The sequence below is a fragment of the Salmo salar genome, unplaced genomic scaffold (assembly GCF_965601325.2).
Source record: "Salmo salar unplaced genomic scaffold, fSalSal1 ptg000691l, whole genome shotgun sequence".
Classification (NCBI taxonomy): Eukaryota; Metazoa; Chordata; class Actinopteri; order Salmoniformes; family Salmonidae; genus Salmo; species Salmo salar.
The window spans coordinates 717,970-733,547 of NW_027675466.1; positions in this window are offsets into that span (position 1 = coordinate 717,970).

Below are 15,578 nucleotides of genomic sequence, written 5' to 3' on the forward strand. Positions count from 1 at the left end.
AGGAGCTTTAACCATCTTTATAACATGTGGTCTTCATTCAGTTTAGGAGCTTTAACCATCTTTATAACATGTGGTCGTCATTCAGTTTAGGAGCTTTAACCATCTTTATAACATGTGTCCTACCCCACAATGAGATTTGTAGCTCATCCCAGTTCTTCAACTGAAGTTGAATTTTGTTCCAATATACAGAATAAAAAATAAACAGTTCCCTTCCCCTAAGAAACAACTTCTATTCTCACATACAACAAGAAGACAAAATGACACCAGACAATCACCATTCAGTTAGTATTGGAAAAGAGGAAGGAATTACACAGAACACACAATAATCCCACTGGATTGATTGATTCACTGTAAATACATTCATTCACCATTCAGTTGGTATTGGATAGACAAAGAAGTAACACAGAACACACTTCAAATGCTTTAAAGAAGCTAACCTGTTTGTAGATCCATAGTGAACTAGGCAAGTCAGTTAAGAACAAATTCTTATTTACAATGACGGCCTACCCCGGCCAAACCCGGACGATGCTGGGCCAATTGTGCACCACCCTTATGGGACTCCCAATCACGACCGGTTTTGATACAGCCTGGAATTGAACCAGGGTTTGTAGTGACGCCTCTTGCACTGAGATGTAGTGCCTTAGGCCACTCGGGGCCCCCAAAAAGATCAAATGTATAAAAAACCACTATACAGTTATTGGAAGAATCCAAAATGGCGGTTTGACAATGAATATCTAGTATGTACAGAGCACCTCCAGTTGACCGGGGCAGCTCTAGCAGGGCAGACATTTGATAATGAACTGACTGGTTGGAAAGGTGGCATACTATGGACAGGTGCCATGTTGAAACCCACTGAGCTCTTCAGTAAGGCCATTCTACTACCAATGTGTTTGTCTATGGAGATTGCATGGCACTCTGCTCGATTTTACACACATATCATCAACGGATGTGGCTGAAATAGCCAAATCCACTCATTTGAAGGGATGTCCACATACTTTAGGATATATAGTGCATCACATGTCTCCAGGTTTATTTCCATATGGTGATTATTATATCAATATATGTGCATAAAGTCCTTTCCACCTCCATTTCTGCCATCATTTATTTTACAGAATGATCCCACGTTGTCTAAGGTATTTTGTTTTGTCCACATTTTGTAAAGTTACCCAAAATAACTTTTTGGTGTCTAACCAGGTTTCCATCCAAACTTTTTATGCAAGTTAAGACAGTCCTTCTATCTGAGAAGTCAGAGAGAAGTGAAAAATTCTTCCTTGGTTGTTAATTTTCTCAAAATCGAAAAGGCACAATCTTGGATTCGAGCCGATGTCTTCAGTAGCTGAACATGTTATTACTCCAATAGATTAGAGCCGATGTCTTCAGTAGCTGAACATGTTATTACTCCACTAGATTAGAGCCGATGTCTTCAGTAGTAGAACATGTTATTACTCCACTAGATTAGAGCCGATGTCTTCAGTAGCTGAACATGTTATTAGTCCACTAGATTAGAGCCGATGTCATCAGTAGCTGAACATGTTATTAGTCCACTAGATTAGAGCCGATGTCTTCAGTAGCTGAACATGTTATTAGTCCAACATCGGGACACGTTTAATTTTCGTCGGAGTGCCTTTGTTTTAATGGCGTGCACGTGCACAGGTCGGCGCGAGGCAACCGTTAGACCCGATGACGTGTTTCTACGCATGAGCTTAGCTAGCCAACGTCGCCATGACATCACCTGCAAGTGTGATCAGGGATTTCTATTGGAGAAGCAGTCATTCTGTCTATCGTCATACTGTACTGTCTTTAATCATGACCTGCTGCAGTCATTCTGTCTATCGTCATACTGTACTGTCTTTAATCATGACCTGCTGCAGTCATTCTGTCTATCGTCATACTGTACTGTCCTTAATCATGACCTGCTGCAGTCATTCTGTCTATCGTCATACTGTACTGTCTTAAATCATGACCTGCTGCAGTCATTCTGTCTATTGTCATACTGTACTGTCTTTAATCATGACCTGCTGCAGTCATTCTGTCTATCGTCATACTGTACTGTCTCTAATCATGACCTGCTGCAGTCATTCTGTCTATCGTCATACTGTACTGTCTATAATCATGACCTGCTGCAGTCATTCTGTCTATCGTCATACTGTACTGTCTCTAATCATGACCTGCTGCAGTCATTCTGTCTATCGTCATACTGTACTGTCCTTAATCATGACCTGCTGCAGTCATTCTGTCTATCGTCATACTGTACTGTCCTTAATCATTACCTGCTGCAGTCATTCTGTCTATCGTCATACTGTACTGTCTTTAATCATGACCTGCTGCAGTCATTCTGTCTATCGTCATACTGTACTGTCCTTAATCATGACCTGCTGCAGTCATTCTGTCTATCGTCATACTGTACTGTCTCTAATCATGACCTGCTGCAGTCATTCTGTCTATTGTCATATTGTACTGTCTTTAATCATGACCTGCTGCAGTCATTCTGTCTATCGTCATACTGTACTGTCTTAAATCATGACCTGCTGCAGTCATTCTGTCTATTGTCATACTGTACTGTCTTTAATAATTACCTGCTGCAGTCATTCTGTCTATCGTCATACTGTACTGTCTCTAATCATGACCTGCTGCAGTCATTCTGTCTATCGTCATACTGTACTGTCTTAAATCATTACCTGCTGCAGTCATTCTGTCTATCGTCATACTGTACTGTCCTTAATCATTACCTGCTGCAGTCATTCTGTCTATCGTCATACTGTACTGTCTTTAATCATGACCTGCTGCAGTCATTCTGTCTATCGTCATACTGTACTGTCTTTAATCATGACCTGCTGCAGTCATTCTGTCTATCGTCATACTGTACTGTCTTTAATCATGACCTGCTGCAGTCATTCTGTCTATCGTCATACTGTACTGTCTCTAATCATGACCTGCTGCAGTCATTCTGTCTATCGTCATACTGTACTGTCTTAAATCATGACCTGCTGCAGTCATTCTGTCTATCGTCATACTGTACTGTCTTTAATCATGACCTGCTGCAGTCATTCTGTCTATCGTCATACTGTACTGTCTATAATCATGACCTGCTGCAGTCATTCTGTCTATCGTCATACTGTACTGTCTCTAATCATGACCTGCTGCAGTCATTCTGTCTATCGTCATACTGTACTGTCTTAAATCATGACCTGCTGCAGTCATTCTGTCTATTGTCATACTGTACTGTCTTTAATCATGACCTGCTGCAGTCATTCTGTCTATCGTCATACTGTACTGTCTATAATCATGACCTGCTGCAGTCATTCTGTCTATCGTCATACTGTACTGTCTATAATCATGACCTGCTGCAGTCATTCTGTCTATCGTCATACTGTACTGTCTCTAATCATGACCTGCTGCAGTCATTCTGTCTATCGTCATACTGTACTGTCTTTAATCATTACCTGCTGCAGTCATTCTGTCTATCGTCATACTGTACTGTCTCTAATCATGACCTGCTGCAGTCATTCTGTCTATCGTCATACTGTACTGTCTATAATCATGACCTGCTGCAGTCATTCTGTCTATCGTCATACTGTACTGTCTTTAATAATTACCTGCTGCAGTCATTCTGTCTATCGTCATACTGTACTGTCTCTAATCATGACCTGCTGCAGTCATTCTGTCTATCGTCATACTGTACTGTCTTTAATCATGACCTGCTGCAGTCATTGTGTCTATCGTCATACTGTACTGTCTTTAATCATGACCTGCTGCAGTCATTCTGTCTATCGTCATACTGTACTGTCTTTAATCATGACCTGCTGCAGTCATTCTGTCTATCGTCATACTGTACTGTCTTTAATCATGACCTGCTGCAGTCATTCTGTCTATCGTCATACTGTACTGTCTTTAATCATGACCTGCTGCAGTCATTCTGTCTATCGTCATACTGTACTGTCTTTAATCATGACCTGCTGCAGTCATTCTGTCTATCGTCATACTGTACTGTCTTTAATCATGACCTGCTGCAGTCATTCTGTCTATCGTCATACTGTACTGTCTCTAATCATGACCTGCTGCAGTCATTCTGTCTATCGTCATACTGTACTGTCTATAATCATGACCTGCTGCAGTCATTCTGTCTATCGTCATACTGTACTGTCTTTAATCATGACCTGCTGCAGTCATTCTGTCTATCGTCATACTGTACTGTCTATAATCATGACCTGCTGCAGTCATTCTGTCTATCGTCATACTGTACTGTCTTTAATCATGACCTGCTGCAGTCATTCTGTCTATCGTCATACTGTACTGTCTATAATCATGACCTGCTGCAGTCATTCTGTCTATCGTCATACTGTACTGTCTATAATCATGACCTGCTGCAGTCATTCTTTCTATCGTCATACTGTACTGTCTTTAATAATGACCTGCTGCAGTCATTCTGTCTATCGTCATACTGTACTGTCTATAATCATGACCTGCTGCAGTCATTCTGTCTATCGTCATACTGTACTGTCTTTAATCATGACCTGCTGCAGTCATTCTGTCTATCGTCATACTGTACTGTCTTTAATCATGACCTGCTGCAGTCATTCTGTCTATCGTCATACTGTACTGTCCTTAATCATGACCTGCTGCAGTCATTCTGTCTATCGTCATACTGTACTGTCTTTAATAATTACCTGCTGCAGTCATTCTGTCTATCGTCATACTGTACTGTCTTAAATCATGACCTGCTGCAGTCATTCTGTCTATCGTCATACTGTACTGTCTCTAATCATGACCTGCTCCAGTCATTCTGTCTATCGTCATACTGTACTGTCTTTAATAGTATATACTACCTCAATTGGGCCGACCAACCAGTGCTCCCTGCACATTGGCTAACCGGGCTACCTGCATTGTGTCCCACCACCCGCCAACCCCTCTTTTTATGCTGCTGCTACTCTCTGTTCATCATATACTATGCATAGTCACTTTAACCATACCTACATGTACATACTACCTCAAAAAGCCTGACTAACCGGTGTCTGTATATAGCCTCGCTACTTTTATTTTCAAATGTATTTTTACTGGTGTTTTATTTCTTTACTTACCTACACACACACACACACACACACACACACACACACACACACACACACACACACACACACACACACACATTTTTTTTCTCGCACTATTGGTTAGATCCTGTAAGTCAGCATTTCACTGTAAGGTCTACACCTGTTGTATTCGGCACACGTGACAAATAAACTTTGATTTGATTTGAAAGAGGGTGGTGGGGGTGGGGGCAATGCAAATAGTCTGGGTAGCCATTTGATTAGATGTACAGGAGTCTTATGGCTTGGGGGTAGAAGGTGTTTAGAAGCCTCTTGGATCTAGACTTGGCGCTCCGGTACCGCTTGCCGTGCGGTAGCAGAGAGAACAGTCTGAATAGGGTGCCTGGAGTCTTGGACCATTTTTAGGGCCTTCCTCTGACACCGCCTGGTGTAGAGATCCTGGATGGCAGGAAGCTTGGCCCCGGTGATGTACTGGGCCGTTCGCACTACCCTCTGTAGTGCCTTGCGGTCGGAGGTCCGAACAGTTGCCATACCAGGCAGTGATGCAACCCGTCAGGATGCTCTCGATGGTGCAGCTGTAGAACCTTTTGAGGATCTGAGGGCCCATGCCAAATATTTTCCTCTTCACAACTGTCTAGGTCGTGAAGATCTTCCACTTAAGTATGCTGGAGGAGCGCTTCTCTCGCCTGTCGACAGTGTCAACGCTGTCAAGGCTCTCTCCATGAGGATGTGCTCTGTACCAGGTACACACATATATATATACACACACACCCCCAAATGCATACAATTAGTATACAGATATGTGTGTTTGAAAGTTACTTTGCCGGTACATCGTTAGTGTGACTCTCTCGAAGGGTGATGTCAAGCTCCAAGTTTGTTTAAAATCTAAAGATAACTTAGGTAAATAAATACATAGGTGACATTTCTGAAATGGGAGATACTCTATTCACTTCTGAAATAGGAGATACTCTATATTCACTTCTGAAATAGGAGATACTCTATATTCACTTCTGAAATAGGAGATACTCTATTCACTTCTGAAATAGGAGATACTCTATTTTCACTTCTGAAATAGGAGATACTCTATTCACTTCTGAAATAGGAGATACTCTATATTCACTTCTGAAATGGGAGATACTCTATATTCACTTCTGAAATAGGAGATACTCTATTCACTTCTGAAATAGGAGATACTCTATTCACTTCTGAAATAGGAGATACTCTATATTCACTTCTGAAATAGGAGATACTCTATTCACTTCTTAAATATGCAGTGCAGGGAAACATTAACATATATGTTAACATAGACTCACTCTGAACTATCCATCAACATATATGTTAACATAGACTCACTCTGAACTACCCATCAACATATATGTTAACATAGACTCACTCTGAACTACCCATCAACATATATGTTACACATAGACTCACTCTGAACTACCCATCAACATATATGTTACACATAGACCCACTCTGAACTACCCATCAACATATATGTTAACATAGACCCACTCTGAACTACCCATCAACATATATGTTAACATAGACTCACTCTGAACTACCCATCAACATATATGTTACACATAGACTCACTCTGAACTATCCATCAACATATATGTTACACATAGACCCACTCTGAACTACCCATCAACATATATGTTAACATAGACCCACTCTGAACTACCCATCAACATATATGTTAACATAGACCCACTCTGAACTACCCATCAACATATATGCTAACATAGACCCACTCTGAAATACCCATCAACATATATGTTAACATAGACTCACTCTGAACTACCCATCAACATATATGTTACACATAGACTCACTCTGAACTATCCATCAACATATATGTTAACATAGACCCACTCTGAACTACCCATCAACATATATGTTAACATAGACCCACTCTGAACTACCCATCAACATATATGTTAACATAGACCCACTCTGAACTACCCATCAACATATATGCTAACATAGACCCACTCTGAACTACCCATCAACATATATGCTAACATAGACCCACTCTGAAATACCCATCAACATATATGTTAACATAGACTCACTCTGAACTACCCATCAACATATATGTTACACATAGACCCACTCTGAACTACACAACATATATGTTAACATAGACCCACTCTGAACTACACATCAACATATATGTTAACATAGACCCACTCTGAACTACCCATCAACATATATGTTAACATAGACCCACTCTGAAATACCCATCAACATATATGCTACACACACTACACACTAACACACACAAACTAGATGTTGCCAGTTCAATGCCCCAGTAACCAAGCTGTCAGAGCAGAAGTCTCTTAAAAAGCATGGGCTGAGGCACACCGCTAAATGTTTGTAGAGTTGCTGAGCAACGGAGGGTAAACAGTATCCCAAGAAAGAAAGGAAGTCTCTCAACAATGGTTGTATTAAATATTTGGAATCATGTGACATGTGACTTCCTTCCTTTATGTTTAGAACATCTGTCTGAAAACATATCCCTTCAGATAGCTGCTGTTTCTTGAACATTTTACTTGCAATGATTGTGATGTGTGGTTGTTTTTGCCTACTTTAGTTGAATGCAAAGTCAGTGTGTAGTTGAATGGAAACATTTAGTTGAATGGAAGTTGCTAAATGTAGTTCAGTTTGTAGAGCGTGGCGCTTGCAATGCCAGGATAGTGGGTTTGATTCCCGGGACCACCCGTACGTAAAATGTATGTTTTGGATAAAAGCATCTTCTAAATGGCAGATGATTATTATTATTAAGTTAATGTACATGTTTCTGTCCCTCTGTCTCATATTCTACATGAGGAAGAAGGTGCAGAAAGACCTGGATGATCAGGAGAAGCTGGTGTCCCGCTTTGGATTGTGAGAGACAAAACCAACAGAGACTCCATATTCACCGACTCCCCTCTCCTTTTTTGAAAGTTAAACTTTATTTAACTAGGCAAGTTAGTTAAGAACAAATCCTTATTTACAATGACAGCCTACCAGGGAACAGTGGGGTGAACTGCCTAGTTCAGGGGCAGAACAACAGATTCTTACTTTGTCAGCTCAGGGATTCAATCCATCAACATTTTGGTTACTGGCCCAACTCTTTAACCACTAGGCTACCTCCTCTACTTATCTTTCTCCCTCTGCTGGAAAGGATTTGTACTGTATTTTCTTCTGGTAAAAATGCTAAATGTTACACATATTTTCTTGAAATATGAATAAATAAATGTCATCTTTTTGTAGAAATGTGTCTTGTCGTTGTTGTCTGTCTTCAGTCTAGAAGACCTCAGTTGCATTGAACCATAAGTGGTTGTGGTTTTGTACTATTTTGAGTACCAAACGTTGTGCTCATTTTGTGATAACCGATGTGTTACTGTTGTCTGTGGTAAAGCAGTAGGTCATTTGTTTTACTCTACTTCACTTCTAACAGGCTACATTTCAGGCTCCTATGGAGCAAAACATAATCCAAAACACAACCAAAACAAACTGCAAATGCATCTTTGTAGAGTTTGTAGAGTCACCAACTTCATGTAGTCACTGCGTGTAAGGAATATCGGACTAAATATTAAAGATTTGACGACTTCAATACACTCCAAGACAGTGTTTCCCAACTCCGGTCCTCGAGTACCTCCGGGGCTACAACAAAACGTGTGCTGTTGGGAGTAGACTACTCTGGGACCGGAGTTGGGAAACACTGCTCTAAGTGAATTGGTCAGAATACTTATGACTTCTTCAAATGGGGGGACTAGATACATAACGTGCTTTCATTTCTAAACTGTGAAACAGACATGCATGAAAATACCTTCAAATAAAAGGTGACATTATATACTGTCTCCTCATATTAAATATTTGATCTCAAATCCAAAATGTTGGAGTTTAGAACCAAATGTACAATTGTAGCTTTATTGTCAAAATACATATGAGGACTGTATATGCATTTATATTCCCTCTGCTCAGTCTCCCTGCTTCTGCTCCTAACCTGTCATGTATATAAATAATCAATAGGAATTAAGGTTGTGTGTTTATACCTCTATCTGGTCTAGAAGGTTGTGTGTTTATACCTTTATCTGGTCTAGAAGGTTGTGTGTTTATACCTTTATCTGGTCTAGAAGGTTGTGTGTTTATACCTCTATCTGGTCTAGAAGGTTGTGTGTTTATACCTTTATCTGGTCTAGAAGGTTGTGTGTTTATACCTCTATCTGGTCCAGAAGGTTGTGTGTTTATACCTCTATCTGGTCTAGAAGGTTGTGTGTTTATACCTCTATCTGGTCTAGAAGGTTGTGTGTTTGTACCTTTATCTGGTCCAGAAGGTTGTGTGTTTATACCTCCTTCTGGTCTAGAAGGTTGTGTGTTTATACCTCTATCTGGTCTAGAAGGTTGTGTGTTTGTACCTTTATCTGGTCCAGAAGGTTGTGTGTTTTACCTCTATCTGGTCTAGAAGGTTGTGTGTTTATACCTCTATCTGGTCTAGAAGGTTGTGTGTTTATACCTCTATCTGGTCCAGAAGGTTGTGTGTTTATACCTTTATCTGGTCCAGAAGGTTGTGTGTTTATACCTCTATCTGGTCTAGAAGGTTGTGTGTTTATACCTCTATCTGGTCTAGAAGGTTGTGTGTTTATACCTCTATCTGGTCTAGAAGGTTGTGTGTTTATACCTCTATCTGGTCTAGAAGGTTGTGTGTTTGTACCTCTATCTGGTCTAGAAGGTTGTGTGTTTATACCTCTATCTGGTCTAAAAGGTTGTGTGTTTATACCTCTATCTGGTCTAGAAGGTTGTGTGTTTATACCTTTATCTGGTCTAGAAGGTTGTGTGTTTATACCTCTATCTGGTCTAGAAGGTTGTGTGTTTATACCTTTATCTGGTCTAGAAGGTTGTGTGTTTATACCTCTATCTGATCTAGAAGGTTGTGTGTTTATACCTTTATCTGGTCTACAAGGTTGTGTGTTTATACCTTTATCTGGTCCAGAAGGTTGTGTGTTTATACCTCTATCTGGTCTAGAAGGTTGTGTGTTTATACCTTTATCTGGTCTAGAAGGTTGTGTGTTTATACCTCTATCTGGTCTAGAAGGTTGTGTGTTTGTACCTCTATCTGGTATAGAAGGTTGTGTGTTTGTACCTCTATCTGGTCTAGAAGGTTGTGTGTTTGTACCCCTATCTGGCAATCCACCAAATTCACTTCAATATTCACCACCAACATTGACCAATATCAGTCAATACTAAAATTAAATGAGTGTCTAAACCAAAGCTTTATTTTTCTTGAGAAATACTGTACACAGACAGAGACGTGTGTGTTGTGTTTACTGTATGATGCAACACATGTTTAACAAACAAATATTTACAAATGATTTGATCACACTTAACAAACTAACCGAAGGGTGTGTGTGTGACTGTTGTCATGGAGACCCAGGTGTTCCTCCAGGACCGAGAAGGCTACTCTACCTGGCACAAAGACACTGAGCAAGGGTAACAGCCGGCTAGTCCAAAAGCTGGATAGAGGGGCTCAGTGAATGTGGTGTGGAATGTGTACATGTGGGTCAATGTGTCAGAGAAGACCGTGTAGAAGGACAGGGTGCTGGCCGGCCAGTCCAGATACACTCCTATTCTGTGCTTGGAGGGGTCACTAAAGGGGGGGAATTTAATAACAGTGCCATTATGATGAAAATGCATTTGGTGCTGTATACACCAGGACTTGTCATTGCTTCCAATGCCATAGTCATGGCTGGCGCTGCCTTTTCTTTTGATCCCTTTGTATGTCACTCTGAGAACAGAGTGGGGGGGGGGGGTTAGAAGGATTACTATATCCTATCCCAGGTATTCCTTGAAGAGGTGGGGTTTCAGGTGTCTCTGGAAGGTGGTGATTGACTCCGCTGTCCTGGCGTCGTGAGGGAGCTTGTTCCACCATTGGGGTGCCAGAGCAGCGAACAGTTTTGACTGGGCTGAGCGGGAACTGTGCTTCCGCAGAGGTAGGGAGGCGAGCAGGCCAGAGGTGGATGAACGCAGTGCCCTTGTTTGGGTGTAGGGCCTGATCAGAGCCTGAAGGTACGGAGGTGCCGTTCCCCTCACAGCTCCGTAGGCAAGCACCATGGTCTTGTAGCAGATGCGAGCTTCAACTGGAAGCCAGTGGAGTGTGCGGAGGAGCGGGGTGACGTGAGAGAACTTGGGATGGTTGAACACCAGACGGGCTGCGGCGTTCTGGATGAGTTGTAGGGGTTTGATGGCACAGGCAGGGAGCCCAGCCAACAGCGAGTTGCAGTAACCCAGACGGGAGATGACAAGTGCCTGGATTAGGACCTGCGCATCTTCCTGTGTGAGGCAGGGTCGTACTCTGCGAATGTTGTAAAGCATGAACCTACAGGATCGGGTCACCGCCTTGATGTTAGAGGAGAACGACTGGGTGTTGTCCAGGGTCAAGCCAAGGCTCTTAGCACTCTGGGAGGAGGACACAATGGAGTTGTCAACCGTGATGGCGAGATCATGGAACGGGCAGTCCTTCCCTGGGAGGAAGAGCAGCTCTGTCTTGCCAAGGTTCAGCTTGAGGTGGTGATCCGTCATCCACACTGATATGTCTGCCAGACATGCAGAGATGCGATTCGCTACTTGGTTATCAGAAGGGGGAAAGGAGAAGATTAATTGTGTGTCGTATGCGTATGGTAACACCTCCTATTGTAACACCTCCTATAGTAACATCTCCTATGGTAACACCTCCTATGGTAACAACTCCTATGGTAACACATCCTATGGTAACACATCCTATAGTAACACCTCCTATGGTAACACATCCTATAGCAACACCTCCTATAGTAACACCTCCTATGGTAACACCTCCTATGGTAACACCTCCTATGGTAACACCTCCTATGGTAACACCTCCTACGGTAACACCTCCTATGGCTATGGTAACACCTCCTATGGCTATAGTAACACCTCCTATAGTAACACCTCCTATTGTAACACCTCCTATGGTAACAACTCCTATGGTAACACCTCCTATGGAAACAACTCCTATGGCTATGGTAACACCTCCTATGGTAACACCTCCTATGGTAACACCTCCTATGGCTATGGTAACACCTCCTATGGTAACACCTCCTATGGTAACACCTCCTATGGTAACACCTCCTATGGCTATGGTAACACCTCCTATGGTAACACCTCCTATGGTAACACCTCCTATGCTAACACCTCCTATAGTAACACCTCCTATGGTAACACCTCCTATGGTAACACCTCCTATGGTAACACCTCCTATGCTAACACCTCCTATAGTAACACCTCCTATGGTAACACCTCCTATGGTAACACCTCCTATGGTAACACCTCCTATGGCTATGGTAACACCTCCTATGGTAACACCTCCTATGGTAACACCTCCTATGCTAACACCTCCTATAGTAACACCTCCTATGGTAACACCTCCTATGGTAACAACACCTATGGTAACACCTCATATGGTAACACCTCCTATAGCTATGGTAACACCTCCTATGGTAACACCTCCTATGGTAACACCTCCTGTGGTAACACCTCCTCTGGTAACGCCACCTATGGTAACACCTCCTATGGTAACACCTCCTATGGTAACACCTCCTATGTTAACAACTCCTATGGTAACAGCTCCTATGGTAACACCTCCTATGGTAACACCTCCTTTGAATACCCTCTTCATAATGCATTATATGTGCATTCATCTGCATAATACGCAATGCAAAATAACCTGTTAGCTCCTATGTCATGCATCATAATAATGCATTAAGCAGATGTATTTATCATTCATTATGTATTGTGTCTTCTTTGTGTTGTCTTTCTCTTCATATTGTGGTGGTAGTGTGTGTTCCTTGATGCGCTCTGGGTCTCTCTGGATACTGGAGACAGACCACCACGCAACTCACTGTGGAAAAAGAGAGATGGTTTAACCAAAAACACTATTCATTTACACCCACAACACATCACACGCGCACAAAGTAAAACGTTTGACAACTTACCCTTTTAGCGTGGCACTGCATTGTGCAACCTGGGAGGAGTCATCTAGAAATTGAACAAAATAGGAAAATATATTATATTCTCCTACAGTTCTGAAGGTGACTTGATTGAATAAAGTATGAATATAATAATGTGTCAGAGGAAACTTTTTCCTCACAGCATGTAAAGAAAGTGGAAGAGTTATGTTTTTACTGTTGTTCTGAGTGTTGTTCTGAGTGATGTTGATGTTACCTCCTACTTCCTTATTGCTGATCACTGGGGCACATAGACTGCTTCCACCCTCAGCTGTGAGGGAAGACTGGGGATTGTAGGCTGGGAAGACTGGGGATTGTAGGCTGGGGGGACTGGGGATTGTAGGCTGGGGGGACTGGGGATTGTAGGCTGGGGGGACTGGGGATTGTAGGCTGGGGAGACTGGGGATTGTAGGCTGGGGGGACTGGGGATTGTAGGCTGGGGAGACTGGGGATTCTAGGCTGGGGGGACTGGGGATTGTAGGCTGGGGGGACTGGGGATTGTAGGCTGGGGGGACTGGGGATTGTAGGCTGGGGGACTGGGAATTGTAGGCTGGGGAGACTGGGGATTGTAGACTGGGGATTGGAGGCTGGGGGGACTGGGGATTGTAGGCTGGGGGGACTGGGGATTGTAGGCTGGGGAGACTGGGGATTGTAGGCTGGGGGGACTGGGGATTGTAGGTCTGGGGGGACTGGGGATTGTAGACTGGGGATTGTAGGCTGGGGGGACATTGTAGGCTGGGGGGACAGGGGATTATAGGACGGGGGGACTGGGGATTGTAGGCTGGGGGGACTGGGGATTGTAGGCCGGGGGGACTGGGGATTGTAGGCTGGGGAGACTGGGGATTGTAGGCTGGGGGGATTGAGGATTGTAGGCTGGGGGGACTGGGGATTGTAGGTCTGGGGGGACTGGGGATTGTAGACTGGGGATTGTAGGCTTGGGGGACATTGTAGGCTGGGGGGACTGGGGATTATAGGCCGGGGGGACTGGGGATTGTAGGCTGGGGAGACTGGGGATTGTAGGCTGGGGGGACTGGGGATTATAGGCCGGGGGGACTGGGGATTGTAGGCTGGGGAGACTGGGGATTGACCTCCTATTGTAGGCTGGGGAGACTGGGGATTGTAGGCTGGGGGGACTGGGGATTATAGGCCGGGGGGACTGGGGATTGTAGGCTGGGGAGACTGGGGATTGTAGGCTGGGGGGATTGAGGATTGTAGGCTGAGGATTGTAGACTGGGGATTGTAGACTGGGGATTGTAGACTGGGGATTGTAGGCTGGGGAGACTGGGGATTGTAGGCCAGGAAGACTAGGAGAGACAGAGAGAGATAGAGGTAACACTGGCCTCTATGTCCTCATCCTGGTACTACAACACAAGGCAAAACTGACTTGAACCATTTCAGGGAAATTGGTCTCACCTTTGTTGAAAGAGCGTTTCTCCACTGTTGCCCTCTGCTTTCCTCCCTTCAGTGTACTCCTTTTTTCTTCCCAAAGACAAACTTCTCTTTTTGGAGAAAGCGGTAATGTCCCTCTCCTCTCTCCTCCCTTTGGAGCAATTGATCCCCATCTCTTTCTCTCAAGTCTCAATCTACAGAACATGAGTGAACTCATGAAAACATATTTTTGTATTCTTCAGAAGTCCAAATGTCTAAAACGCCAAATGTGTACTGAACCTTACCAAATTAAAGACAATTGCTGTTACCTAGAAAACAGTTACAAATATATTTTACTCTTTTATGTATTTCAAATCCATTCGAGTTTGATAAATTGTCAAGAACACTTGACTTTCTGTTCCACCACATCAGTAGCACCTAAATATTTGGTTCAACAAAGATTTATTTCAGAAGTTATTCCAAAACAAACATAATATATTGTAATTATTGAAAGAAGATCCTTATCTTTCTGGTAATGGACATTTACTGCGGCGTCACAGTCATGTCGTCCGAGTTTGGCTGGTGTAGGTTGTCATTGTAAATTAGAATTTGTTCTTAACTGACTTGCCTAGTTAAATAAAGGTTAAATAAAACATAGAAGTTATTGTGTGTGTGTGAGAGAGAGAGAGAGAGAGAGAGAGACACAGACAGACAGACAGACAGACAGACAGACAGACAGACAGACAGACAGACAGACAGACAGACAGACAGACAGACAGACAGACAGACAGACAGACAGACAGACAGACAGACAGACAGACAGACAGACAGACAGACAGACAGACAGACAGACAGACAGACAGACAGACAGAGAATGAAAGAGAATGAGAACCCCTATCCTAGAGTGAGAATGAAAAGGAAAGAGAACCCTCCCATCCTGGCAGATGTTTATCTTAGTCTCAGAGCACAGTAGGACTGTAAGCAAACAATCTCTACAAAGGCCCCAACAGTACAGAGTTCCAGATGGCTCATTGTTTGGCTAGTGCACTTTTTTATATTCTATTTGATGTATTTTAAGTGTGCAGATATTAGTTATCTGGGTAGAAAATACTGTTCCTTTTCCAACATTCACTGTTTTTCTAAGTATACAAAA